The sequence below is a fragment of the Mustela nigripes genome, chromosome 1, assembly GCF_022355385.1.
Source record: "Mustela nigripes isolate SB6536 chromosome 1, MUSNIG.SB6536, whole genome shotgun sequence".
In the NCBI taxonomy this organism is placed as follows: Eukaryota; Metazoa; Chordata; class Mammalia; order Carnivora; family Mustelidae; genus Mustela; species Mustela nigripes.
In genome coordinates this window covers 212847822-212861373 of record NC_081557.1, presented here as the reverse complement: position 1 = coordinate 212861373, position 13552 = coordinate 212847822, and the positions used below count along the sequence as shown (strand labels likewise).

General features: G+C 35.4%; 1 non-coding gene across 1 annotated transcript; it reads left to right on the top strand.

The window, feature by feature from the left end:
- Positions 1–334: 334 nt before the first annotated feature.
- LOC132009454 (U6 spliceosomal RNA) lies at positions 335–441 on the top strand. Its single transcript, XR_009401937.1, has one exon. It is a non-coding gene; the product is annotated as a U6 spliceosomal RNA (small nuclear RNA).
- The last annotated feature ends 13111 nt before the right edge of the window (positions 442–13552 follow it).

Sequence of the window (13552 nt, the reverse complement as noted above, 5' to 3'; positions counted from 1 at the left end):
TCTTGAGTGAATTAAATCAGTCACAGAAGGACCATTACTGTGTGATTCCACTTCATGAGGCACCCAAAATAGTCAAACTCATAAAGGAGGGAGTGGAAGGGTCCTTGCCAGGGACTTGGGGGTGGGGAGGGGAGAGAAATAGGAATGTGTTCAATTGGTATGAAGTTTCAGTTACACAAGATGAATGAGCTCGGAAAATCTGCTGTACAGCACAGTGCCTAGTGTCAACAATTCTGTACTGTGTGCTCAAAAATTTGTGAGTTTGGATCTCTCATTAAGTGTTTTTAACCACGCAAAAACAAACATACGAACAAATAAACAAGGGACACGAGGAGTACTGGCTTTGGCAGCACATATACTAATATTAGAACAATACAAAGGAGATTAGCTTGGCTGGTGAACAAGGGTGCCACGCAAATTTGTGAAGTGTTCCCTATTTTTTGTCTGTGGAATGAGTTTTGATTTCACAACTGGATTCCCCACTAAGAACATATTTAGACAAATCCTGCTAGAAATCTAAAACTTGAGTGATTACTGAAATTTATGGAAATTTATGGAGAAGCATGAATTTAAAATGGAATTTCTCATAGACCATGCATTCGGAATGGGACGGAGAGATAATGCCTCCAATGGGGTGAAAACTGGTTGTTGATGGAAGAGGTAGAAGGTTTTAGTCTTTTCATGTGCAAAGCACAGATACACATTCAGTATATAAACATACAGTATATCTATGGTATTGAAATTTCATGGGCATCAATTAGGGAGAAAAAAGTCTGGAAAACTCCTGGAAAAGTTCTGAAAAAATGTTAATAACATTTTTTTTTTTTAAGTTGAGAAAAATAGTGCTAGACACTAAAGTGATATAGGTTGTTTTTTACAACATAAGTGGCTCCAGAGAGTTAGGTAGAAACATTTAAGATGGAACCAAACTATGTGTAAATACTTCAACTTTGCATAATTTTTTATATTAGAAGAATTCTAGTTTCTTCTTTAATTGAAAGGCAAGGACAAAGATAAAATATGAAAACCTTTTACTTGTGCATCACCACATAAGACCACTCCCAAATTGCAAGAACCATTGATATGGATAATAAATTGCTCTTATTAATGATTTTTGAGCCTTTGGAAATGCTTGTAAGTACACAGTTTCATTGGATTTTTACAGTGTCATGAGGCCAGTATTAATTGGTACCCAAATTCTGCTTTGTGAAGTTAAGTAGAAGAACTCTGACTCCATCCTTTTTACTTCAGAATATTCTCTCCCTCATTAAGTGCAAACATTTAAAATATATTCTTCTTGAGTATGTATTATAACTGTATAACATCCACATTTACATCATAGTCACCAAAGCAACATAATTTGTTCATTATAATTTAGAAAACTTACTTTTAAATTTTATTTATTTATTTGCCAGAGAGAGAGAGAGCAATAGACAGAGGGAGGAGCAGACTGCCCGCTGAGCAGGAAACCCAATGTGGGATTTGATTCCAAGACCCTGGGATCATGACCTGAACCGAAGGCAGATGCTTAACTGACTGAGCCACCCAGGCACCCTAGAAAACTCACTTCTTTCAGCCATGCATTATAATATTTCAGCACTATTTTTTTATATATAACAATAATACCACAACATAATTATTGGTAATTTGAGTACTTTCCCTTGAAGTGTGTGTTGAAATGACCAATTGTTTTCATTCGAAAAAGTCCACTAAAACGTGGACTTTTTAACTGAAAGCTGATCTTTGTTACCTCTGCATATCTGCTTCATAGACAGTACCTGGTGTGGACCCGACTGTGTAGTGTCTGTGGAAGTTGGGCTCTAACACACAAGTCAGATTGAACCCCTTCCTTACCACTAAGGCCACAGCAAGGTGGCTTGTTGGATGATTTCTCTGATCAGGTATTTCTTTTTCAACTGAATTTCTTTAATAACGAATTGAGAGATTCATTGAGGCAATCAAAATGCACTTATGAGTTGAAGTCATCTGATAACGCACTTCCTGCATGTATCTGTCATGTTCCACCTAAGTAGAGGCCGTGATTGTCTGACCAGCCATTACCCAGTCTCTGGGTAATGTGGCTCCTGTTTACCTTCAGTTCGTTAGTATTTATAATTCTGAGCCTCAAGTAGGTATGGAATTGCTTCCCTGACAGACTGGAAATTCTCTCTAGCAAAGACCCGTATCCTATCTGTCTGACTGTCCCACTGCATATCTGTACTAGTTGTCTAAGGCTGTCATAACAAAGTACCAAAGACCATGTGGTTTAAACAAGAGAGATTTATTTTCACAGTTCTGGGAGGCTGCAAGCCCAAGATCAAGGCACCAACAATGTTGGTTTCTTCTAAGGCCTCTCTCCTTGTCTTGTAGATGGTTGTTTCCACCCTGTGTCTTCTCATCATCTTTCTCTCTGTTTCTATCCCCTATCTCTTCTTGTAAGGATACCAGTCATATTGGATTAAGGCACATTATGATGACCTTGTTTAATTCTAATTGCCTGATTAAAGATTCTATCTCCATATACAATCACATTTTGAGGCCCTGGGCATTAGGATTTCCACATATGAGTTTTGGGAGAACATAATTCAAACCATAACAATATTATAACACCAGGTCCATGGTATACTCTTGATAAATGGGTATTGACTGCATTTTAATCTTGTACAAAATACCAAAGAATTGTAGGGAAAAAATATATATATATCCTTGAAACATCCTATATATGAATAAAATGTACATTTTATAAATTTTCAGATTGATCCAGTTACTAAAGCATAGGAACACTTCTACAACTACCATCATACATCAAAATATATATTGCCAGTTCTTCTCTGATGCTGATTTCCAACACTGTAAGTTAGTTGAACCTGTTTGTGTTTCATGTAAATGAAATAATAATCTACTTCATCCACCACAATATGTGAGATTCATCTATATTCATGCATGCAGTAGGAATGTGTTCATTTATATAAATACATAGTATTCTATACTATGTATATACCATAACTCGTTTTGTCTATTTATTGATTATGAATATTAAGGCTGTTTCCAGTTTGAAGCTACCATGAATAATGTTTGCTCTGTACATGATCACACATGGCCTTATGTACATGATCACACATGGCTTATTTACAAGATCACATGTGACCTTATGTACACAATCACATATGATTCATTTACACTATTATATATAACCTCGTGTACTCCATCATATATGACCACATGTGAATTATCACACATAGCCTTATATACATGGTCACACATGTGTAGATCATATATGACCTGTAGCTCATATGTGACCAAAGATCATGTGTGACCTTTTACATATGTATACATGCTATGTTCAAAATGTACCAAAGAGAAAACATGCTGAATAGTTATAGTTTTAACTTCCATTTAGTAAATAATTATACTTTTTCATTTCTACCAGCAATGTTTGAGACTTCCAGGAGCTCACACACTTCATAGCATGTGGTATTGTCAGTTTTCAATAGTGGATGTGACAGTATCTCTTTGTGGCTTTTAGTTGTATCTCAATGATTTCTGAGGGTGACTGCCTTTTCATATGTTCCTTGAAATTTGAATACCTTTTGTGAAGTATTTGATTAGAGGTATCTAAATTTAGATTTAGATTTAGTCAAATCTAAGTTTTAATTGCTTTTTTTTCCTTTTTCTTATCAATTTGTAAGAGTTTTTGTATATTTGAGATGTTAATCTTTTGTTAATGGTATTGCAAATATTTTCCCTATGATTTTTTTGTTTTCTTTTGTTTTAATAACTTTATTGAGGTATAATAGACATGTCATAAATGACACAACTTTATTATTTTGTATTTCTTTTTATTTTTAAAAAATATTTTTAATTTATTCCTTGAGAGAAAAAGAGAGAGAGAGAGCACAAGCTGAGAGAGCAGTACAGCAAGAAACAGACTTCCTACTGAACAGGGAGCCCAATGCAGGGCTCGAACCCGGGACCCTGGGATCATGACCTGAGCCAAGACAGCCACTTAAACAATGGAGTCACTCAGGCCCCCCCCATGACACAACTTTAAAGTGTAAAGTTTGAAATAGGTATACAACAGTGCAAGATTCCACATGAACCTTTATAATCCCTTCCTCCAGCCATTCTTTTTTTTTTTTTTTAAGATTTTATTTATTTATTTGACAGAGAGAGATCACAAGTAGGCAGAGAGGCAGGCAGAGAGAGAGGAGGAAGCAGGCCCCCTGCTGAGCAGAGAGCCCGATGTGGGACTCGATCCCAGGACCCTGAGATCATGACCTGAGCCGAAGGCAGCGGCTTAACCCACTGAGCCACCCAGGCGCCCCTCCTCCAGCCATTCTATGCCCTTTTCAGTGTATGTATTTTCCCTTGACCTGTCTTCCAGCTCACCAATTTTTGTTAAGTGGATTTAATCTGCTGTTGAGGATTTTTGAAACCATGGCATGATTGACATTTTGGGCTAACTAATTCTTTGTTTTGTGTGTTGCCCTGTGTATTGAAGGATGTTTAACAGCATCTCTGTCTCTATTCACAAGATGCCAGTAGCACCTTCCTTCTGGTATATCCCCAAATGTCTCCAAATATTTGTTGGTCCATCCATGAAGTACCCATCTGGAATCAAAATACATCTGAGTTAAAAATCATCCCCCTTTAAAAAACATAGAATGTATTCATTAGATTCATAATTTTACTTATATTTTAAGTAGATGTTACATTGTAATGTTACATTGTTACATGCTGAAATTTCCATTCAATTCCCTGTCTTACAATTACAAATTTTCTACTCATTCTATTTATTATCACACACTATTTCATTAATGCTTAATGAGTTATTATAAAATATATCTGAAAACTCTAATATCAATATCTCTAGCGATTTCTCTTTTGTCTTGTTTTTTAAGTCAAATCTTAGTCTATCAAGCTATCTGTCTTCCTGTAATTTCTTATGAGAGGCAGATATTACTAATTCAATCAAGTACCAAGACAGTTGAGTTTTAGCTGCTGTCTTTGTAAGGCAGACTTATTTCATATTTACCCTTCTTTCTAGGATGTAGACCTTGACAGTATTAATAAAAAGCTTACAATAATATAAGACTATAGGTTAATTATACCTCAGTAAAAAGAAAAAAACATACTGTATTTACCAGGAAATTGTTGTTGTTGTTGTTGTTGGGTCTTGAACTTTTGACCTTTGCCTCCCAGGTCTGTGATACTGACCATCTGTGCTCAGCTTCTCAATGTGGTAGTTTCTGCTTCAAGAATGGACATTCATGTCATGGAGAAAAGCGCCACCAAATGCAGGCTTACCTCTCAGCTTGACTTCTCTTTCAGATTTTGGCTCAATATTCCCCCATGGCCTTGCAGGTTCTGTGTGCCTTAAATTGATGTAATGTATTTTATAGCTTTCTAGCATTCTCAGAAGGTTGATTGCTTCAGAACAATTCAGATAGCCAGTGCCAGATTATTCTGTACCATTCACTTACTTTTCCTTTGTTAAAAATCTATCTACAGAATTCTGGAATGATTTAGAATTGAATATGCACTTTTTTTTTTTTCCTTCTGTACAGTTCTCTCCTATGTGATCAGTTCTAGTTCACAGCCATAGTTTTGGGGTTTTTGTTCATCCTTTTGTTTTCTTTTTTTATTTTTTTTTAATTTAACCTTACTATTTATTTATTTATTATTTTTATGCTATTTTTTCAGCATTCCAAGATTCATTGTTTATGTACCACACCCAGTGCTCCATGCAATATGCCCTCCTTAATACCCACCACCAGGCTCACCCATTCCCCCAACCCCCTTCCCTTCACTCCTTTTGTTTTCAAAAAGTATTACATGCAGGGTGCCTGGGTGGCTCAATTGATTTAGCATCTGCCTTTGGCTCAGGTCATGATCCCAGGGTCCTGGGATCAAGTCCCTCACTGGACTCATTACTCAGTGGGGAACCTACTTCTTCCTCTACCTGCCACTCTCTTTCTCTCTGAGAAATAAATAAATAAAATCTTACAAAAAGAGTATTACATGCAACAAGAAGAGAATCCAAACACAAAATAAGGAATAGCTAATAACTTTCCCCCAAATATTTAACTCCCATTCCCCTAAAATAAATAATATTAATAGCTTGGTTTATAACTCTCCAACTTTTCCTCATATTCATAAGCACTTATATTCACATATGCATGTACTCCCACACAGCATCCACAAACACAAAGAATGTCAGATTTTCTCATGTTCACAAAAGTAAGTTTATTTAAGTGTGTTTATATATATTTAAGTTTTCTTTCCTTGATTAAAAAAATCATGTATTGTGGATAACACTCCTAAACGTGTTGCATGAGGTTTTAGTGTGTTGTTTGTAAGAACTGCATAGTGTTACATAGTATAGACATATCATACTTTTTCAATTGCTTTCCCTTTGAAGGATAATGAGTTTATGTCATATGATGCTGTAATATCTATTTATATACGTATGCTTGTAGAAAAGACTTATTACAAGAGGATAACTGTGTCACAGGATCTGTATAATTTAATTGTAATACATATTGCTCCATCGCTTCCCCAAAAGTTTGAATTCATTAACATTAATGCATTAGCGTTATTGGTGAATCCACACAAGTTCCCAAATTATCACTTGTCTAGGACATTCTTCTGTGTGTGTGTGTGTGTGTGTGTGTGTGTGTGTTAATTCAGGCAACCTGCAGATAAAAATTATGTTCTTTATCTTTTATTTTTAATTTTCTGACCAGTAAAAGACCACTGGAAACTGATACATATATATCATATCTGTAATCTATATAATATATAGATTTTATATATAATATATAGATTCTGTAACATTTAATAAATAAATATGCAATACTATATAATCTATAATTAAATATATATTTATAGATACATATATATGCATATATGACCAATATTTTAAGTTAATACTAAAATCCCTACTAACAAAACAAAGTCAAAGATATTTTCCTGAAGTGACAAGAAAATGGTAAGATATTTCAGTGTAAATCTATAGAGAGATCATTAGAATGTCAAAATGAAAATTTTAAAAGTCAATACATGCTGAATATACTGACATCTGAGACTGACTCACATTGTCAAAGTAAGGGAGGATGAGACTGTCAGGGGAGGTTTGGAAAGATCAGGCTGGGGAGTCAGGCTATGTTGGAGGCACAAAGATCTCCCTGTATGAGCTACATTATAAAATTGTGAGATTAAGATGAAATCAAATGTACAACATTTCTCCCCATTAGGAATTTATTCAGTGTAATGTTCTAAATCTAAATTTTTCATCTGTCACTCATCTGAAATGAGCAACCTTCTCAAATGGAAATTTATTTTGCTATCACAGAAAACTCCAAGGGAATTTTCTCTGGTCTTACTCATTGCAGACATCTGAACTTCTTTCTCTAATTGCCACATAACATCCACACAAGTAGCTACATATCTATAATAATTTCTTAAGGATTAATGAACTCAGGATTTATTTGTAGAAGTAACCAAGTCCACACTTCATAAGGAGAACTCTTTATTCCTTACTATAAACACTAATATATAATCATGTACTAAAATTCTGTAGGGAGTTCACATTAGCCAAATTGTTTTATTAAATTTATTTGACAGAGTGGGAGAGAGAAAGAGAGCACAAACAGGCAGAGTGGAAGGCAGAGAGAAAGGGAGAAGCAAGCTCCCTGCTAAACAGAGAGCTCCATGTGGGGTTCTATCCTAGGACCCTTGGATCCTGACCTGAGTGGAAGGTAGATGCTAAACCAACTGAGCCAGCTAGGCGCCTCACCAATTCATTTGCATTAAGTAATTATTGATATAATTTGCAGGTATGGTTAAAGGAATGTCTTCTGGGCTGTACAATATGTATTTTCTTCTTATTCCTTGTAATATTCTCATCTGACAAATTGTCTACCAGAATGGCTGGACTTTGTTTAATAGCCTTTATTTTTATCTTTGTTTAAGCATTTCCTTAAGTTTCAAATTACTGATTATCACTTTCTTTCTAAGTCTTTTAACACTTTTCTCTCAACTGGAACCTTGTTATCAGCATTTAAATACTCCTGAGTCTCTTGAATCATGAACAAAATAGAGAATCTCTAAACCCACACCTGCTTCTAATTTCTCCTCTCTCTCCAGTGTCCCCAACTATTAGCCTCTCCCAGGGAGTTTCTCTTCTTTCCCTCTTCTTCTACTCTTCCTTCTGTTCACCCCAGCATAGCTTTATCCTCTTGAAACAATTCACACTAAGATCACTGTTGACTTCCAGCAGTACCTGATCTCAGTAGAGGAAACCAATCCGCACACCTTTTGTCTTTGTGTCTTAAATATAACCATTTCCTCCACTATCATGAAGCTATGTTCTCATTTTTCCATTCTAATGCTCTATCTCTTCACTGTTCAATTTGCAAGGCATTCTCCTCATGCAACCGTTATCTTTCAGCAGGTGCATGAAACCAACTCCTCCCTGAGCTTTCAAGCTTCATTCCACATTACTTTCCCTCTACTCCACAAGGCGGCCAGAATGTGATTTCCAAAATGAACATCTGATATGTTATTTTCCTCTGAAAGCTTTTCTGTGGTGTCCCAAGGCCTCCAACTCTTGCATGAGTCTCAGCTTTGTCTGGCTCTGTCCCCTCTGAGCCTCATGTGCTTCATACTCCTCAGGACCTCTGTCTGACAGATCCAACCACAACCTGTTTGTACACTCTCTTGCCAAGTTGCACCTTTCCTTCACGCTGCTCATCACAACAACTAATTATACATTACTTGGTGTGATTTTTCTGAGTTTTGCATATGTACTGGAAACATCCTGGGGACAAGATCCTTTATTCATTTATTGGTTTATTTTTCACTTGTAAAATTGCCTGATCATAATGCTTTTGGGAAGTGGAAAGAGCCCTTCTGAAATTTGCTTATCACTTTCACAGTAATTGATCAATCCAGCAATATTTCACAAATATTTTGAAAAAAGTTGTGAAATTTTAATTCCCTTAGTATTATTTTCTTCATATTTCAAACATACTGCCATATAATTGAGAAAAATGTGATTTAAAAAATCCTTATTAACTGATTTGTCATATTTATAACTTATCTGGTTTACTTGTCTTTTCCTCCTTAATCATTGAAACACTCACAATTGCTTGTCATTTCTAATTCTTAGAGTACTGATTCTATTTGTGGTATCTGCTGACCCTCCTTTTTCTATGGTTGCTCTTACTTTAATACTTCTAGATTGTGAGCTCATCTCTAATGAATTTATATTATGCTCCATGAGAATCTCTTGAATGAACTTATAAGCAGCTCTATGTTTGTTCTGAAGATTTACCACATATTTCAAAAATACTTTGCTATTTTCATGTTATTCTCTTAGTTTGAATTACTGGTACCAAATGTAACCAAGAATTCAAATCCCATAGTTTTGAGTCGCATAAGTCTGAGAGTTAGATTTCCTTAGGGTGACTGATTTTTTTCATTTTTATTTTTATTTTCTTTTATCTATCCAAGCTCCAGATCATAGACAACATTCTTTATTTCATCCATAATCTTGTAGAAGGATTTTTTTTTCAATATCTATGTTTGGAGAGGGCAGTAATGCTTTAACACTTAGAATCTATGTTCCAGTTTCTCATGATTCTTTGACGAGAGGGCTTATCTTTTATTCCTGTGAAGTCTTTAGAAGCTCTGTCCTCTAGTCATACTGCCACCTCTATGGTTGCTCATAGCATCAGATGGTTCTTAGTATTTCTCCCTACATTTCTCTCACATGCATCTTGTGCTTTCTTTCTTTGGAACTTGGATAGAAACATCTGTTACCTATATAATATTTTATATTTAAAATTATTTTTTTCTAAAATCTGTTTCAATGTTTATAAATATTCAAAATATTCCACCAGAATTTCTACAAATTTATTGCAGTCTTAGGAAAAGGGAATCTGATTAAAATGGACTCTGCCATGTTGCCTGAAATGACCTCTATTGTCTTCACAGGTAAGAAAGTTGAGATCAGTCTGAATAAAAACTTTTTTAAAGGTAATAATACTTTTTAAAGATTTTACTTATTATTCATTTATTTGAGAGTGAGAGAGAGTGAGCGTGAAGGGATGAGGGGCAGAGGGAGAGGGAGAGAGAGAATATCAAACAGACTCCCACTAAGCTCAGAGCCTCACACAGGGCTCAATCTTAGGACCCTGAGATCATGACCTGAGCCAAAACCATGAATTGGATGCTTAACCCACTGAGCACCCTGGCAATAATATATTTTATTTACCTCCATGTATCCAAAATATTGGCAGTCCCACATGTAACAAATATTTGAATATTTTTTAAAGATTTTATTTATTTATTTGACAGAGAGAGACACTCAGCAAGAGAGGGAAAGTAAGCAGAAGAATTGGGAGAGGAAGAAGCAGGCTTCCTGCCAAGCAGGGAGACTGACATGGAGATTGATCCCAGGACCCTGGGATCCTGACCTGAGCTGAAGGAAGATGCTTAATGACTGAGTTGCCCAGGTGCCACTGTAACCAATATTTAAATATTGATAATGAAATGATTTATAATATTTTCTATCCACACTAAGTCTTTGAAATATAGTGTGGATTTCACAATTAAAGTAAATTTAAATTTGAATTAGCTACTTGTGCTAATGGTTATATTGGACAGTGAAAAGCTACTGAAAATCTCTTCTTCTCTCTCCTTTTATTTTTAATGAGGTATACTTGGTGCATATTGTTAGTTTTAGTTTTAGATGTACACACAGTTAATTCAATAGGTCTGTACATTATGCTTTGCTACCCTCTAATATCATACACAAATGTGGCTACCGTCTATTATCACACAATGCTATTGCAATGCCATTGAATATGTTTCCTATGTTGCACCTTTATCCCCATTCCACTTCCCTTCACCTGTTTTGCTCATCTCCCCTACCAACCTCCACTCTGGGAATCACCAGTTTGTTCTCTGTGTTTGTAGGTCTGATTTTGCTTTTTGTTGTTGTTGTTGTTTAGAGTCCACATATCAGTGAAATTGTTTGTCTTTCTCTATCTGATTTATTTCACTTAGCATTATAACCTGTAGATCCATCCATGCTTCACAGACAGCAAAATCTCTTTTCTTCTTGTGACTGAATAATATAGCAGTGTGCATATATATACACCACATCTTTATCTATTCATCTATGGGTGGACATTTGGGTTGCATCCATATATTAGCTGTTGTAAATAATGCTGTTATAAAAATCAGGGTGATATATCCCTTCAAATTAGTATTTTATTATACATTTATTACAGAGATACAAATATCTTTTCAAAATAGTGGTTTTGTTTTCTTTTGGTAACTAACCAATAGTGGAATTGTTGAATCATTTGGTATTTCTATTTTTAATTCTTTGAGAAACTTCCATATTGTTTTCCACATTTATATCCCACGATTTACCAACAGTGCATGAGGGTTCCTTTTTCTCCACATCCTTCCCAACACTTGCTATTTTTTCTCTTTTCAATTATAAACATTCTGACAGGTATAAGGTAATATCTCATAGTGGTTTTGATTTGCATTTCCCTGATGCTCAGAAATGTTGAGCATCTTTTTATATGTCTGTTGGCCATCTGTATGTCTTCTTTGGAAAAATGTCTATCCGGGTCTACTGCCCATTTTTTAATTGGATTATTTGTGTGTGGGGGTTGGTGTTGAGTTTTATAAATTGTTTATATATTTAAGATATTAACCTCTTATCAGATATGTCATTTGCAAATATCTTCTCCCATTCCATAAGTTGCCTTTTCACTTTGCTGATAGTTTCCTTTGCTGTGTAAAGGCTTTTTATTTTTATGTAGTCCCAGTGGTTTATCTTTTCTTTTGTTTGCCTTGCCAGGGGAGGTACATCTAGAAAAAATGTTACTAAGGCCAAATTCAAAGAAACTACTGCCCATGTTTTCTTTTAGGAGTTTTACGATTTTATGTCTCACATAGGTTTTTATGAATTAAAACCTTTTCTTTTTTTTAAGATGAAGAGGAGAGGCAGAGGGACAGGGAGATAGAGAATCAATCCTAAGCAGGCTCCATGCCCAGTTTGGAGCCTAACATGGGCCTTGATCGTATAGCCCTGAGATCATGACCTGAACTGAAATCAAAAGTCAGATGCAAAAACAACGATTACTGTTACGCTGAAAAAAAAAAAATAAATAAATAATGAAAATTAAAAAAAAAAGTCAGATGCATAACTGATTGAGCAACCCAGGTGCCCTTGGATTAAAACTTTTTAAAGAATACACAGTTACTAAGTAGGAGCATCAGGACTCAAACCCACATTATGACAATGCCTAGAATTGTGTCTAACAGATAACAGTCAATAAATGGTTGGATGGTTGGTGATTAAGTGTCTAAATAAAACCAAGGAAATAAGATGCATTTTCTTCTGTTGGCACTGCCATCAAAGATGGAAAGGGTAAAAGCAGCAAGACTCTTGCTTTCTGTACTTCAGAGTGGATGTGTACTCAAGAGGGAGAGATACCTTGGACCTTTCTGAATTTAAGACTTTGTTACCAAGACACCTAAAGGAGAAATGATTAAACCCAGATGCTGCCTCAGTCAAGACAAGGAGAGCTGAGAAGTGATACTGGCATTTTAGGATTACTCAGAATTTTTCATTCAAGTCCCTTACAAATGCTATACATTCCTTTTCCAAAGCATCCCAATTCTTCATCTATCCAGTAGTCACATTTAGAACACAGCAAATGTTAACAGAGGAAAAGCAGCCATCATTTTAATCCAGCTCTAAATGCTGACACATTCAACTGATTTACAAAGTTCTTTAAAGAAAAGGATCTAGTATAAGGTACCCCCTGCTTTTCAAAAGTTATCAATATATTACTTCACTTTTATAAAATATGTATATTAGCACTTGTTTTTACTAATCAAAATAACTCCAAAGAGGATTTTCACTTTCATAAGAAAAAAAAAGGGGGGGGGGACAAAAGTAACATTCAGAATTGGTTTTACAGTGAGGTGAGTGGGCAGAGAGGTAGCAAGCACCCCAAGGCAATGAAAGTGGCACCCCCAGTGCCTTCCCTGGGAGCCACACTCAGTGCCTCAGTATCAAGTGCCAAAACTCTGCACTGTGTCTGGGAGCATCTGGACTTTATCTCCATTTTAATGTGTGTTTCCATTAGGATAATATATCTTAAGGTATCAGAAAAGCCTCAGAGAGGTGATTTTTTGAATCTGGGAGAATTTTAAAAGATCACCATATAAATTAAAGGTAATCACTTCTTTGTTCAACACCATTTCAACTTATGGAAAGTTTCCTAGAATGCCATATTTTCTGAGAATGGGGAATCTTGTACCTCTGTTATATCGGATGAGTAAAGAAAAACACCTTTCATCCAGTTACACAAAATATATTAAATTATTCAGTGGATAAATCATATTTTGATTTCCAAAACAGATATTTTGTTTAAAAAGATGTTTTAACTTTCATAATACTATTTGAAATTACTGCCTCAATTCCAAACTTGTCTCAGCATTTCAGATTTCATCTTCC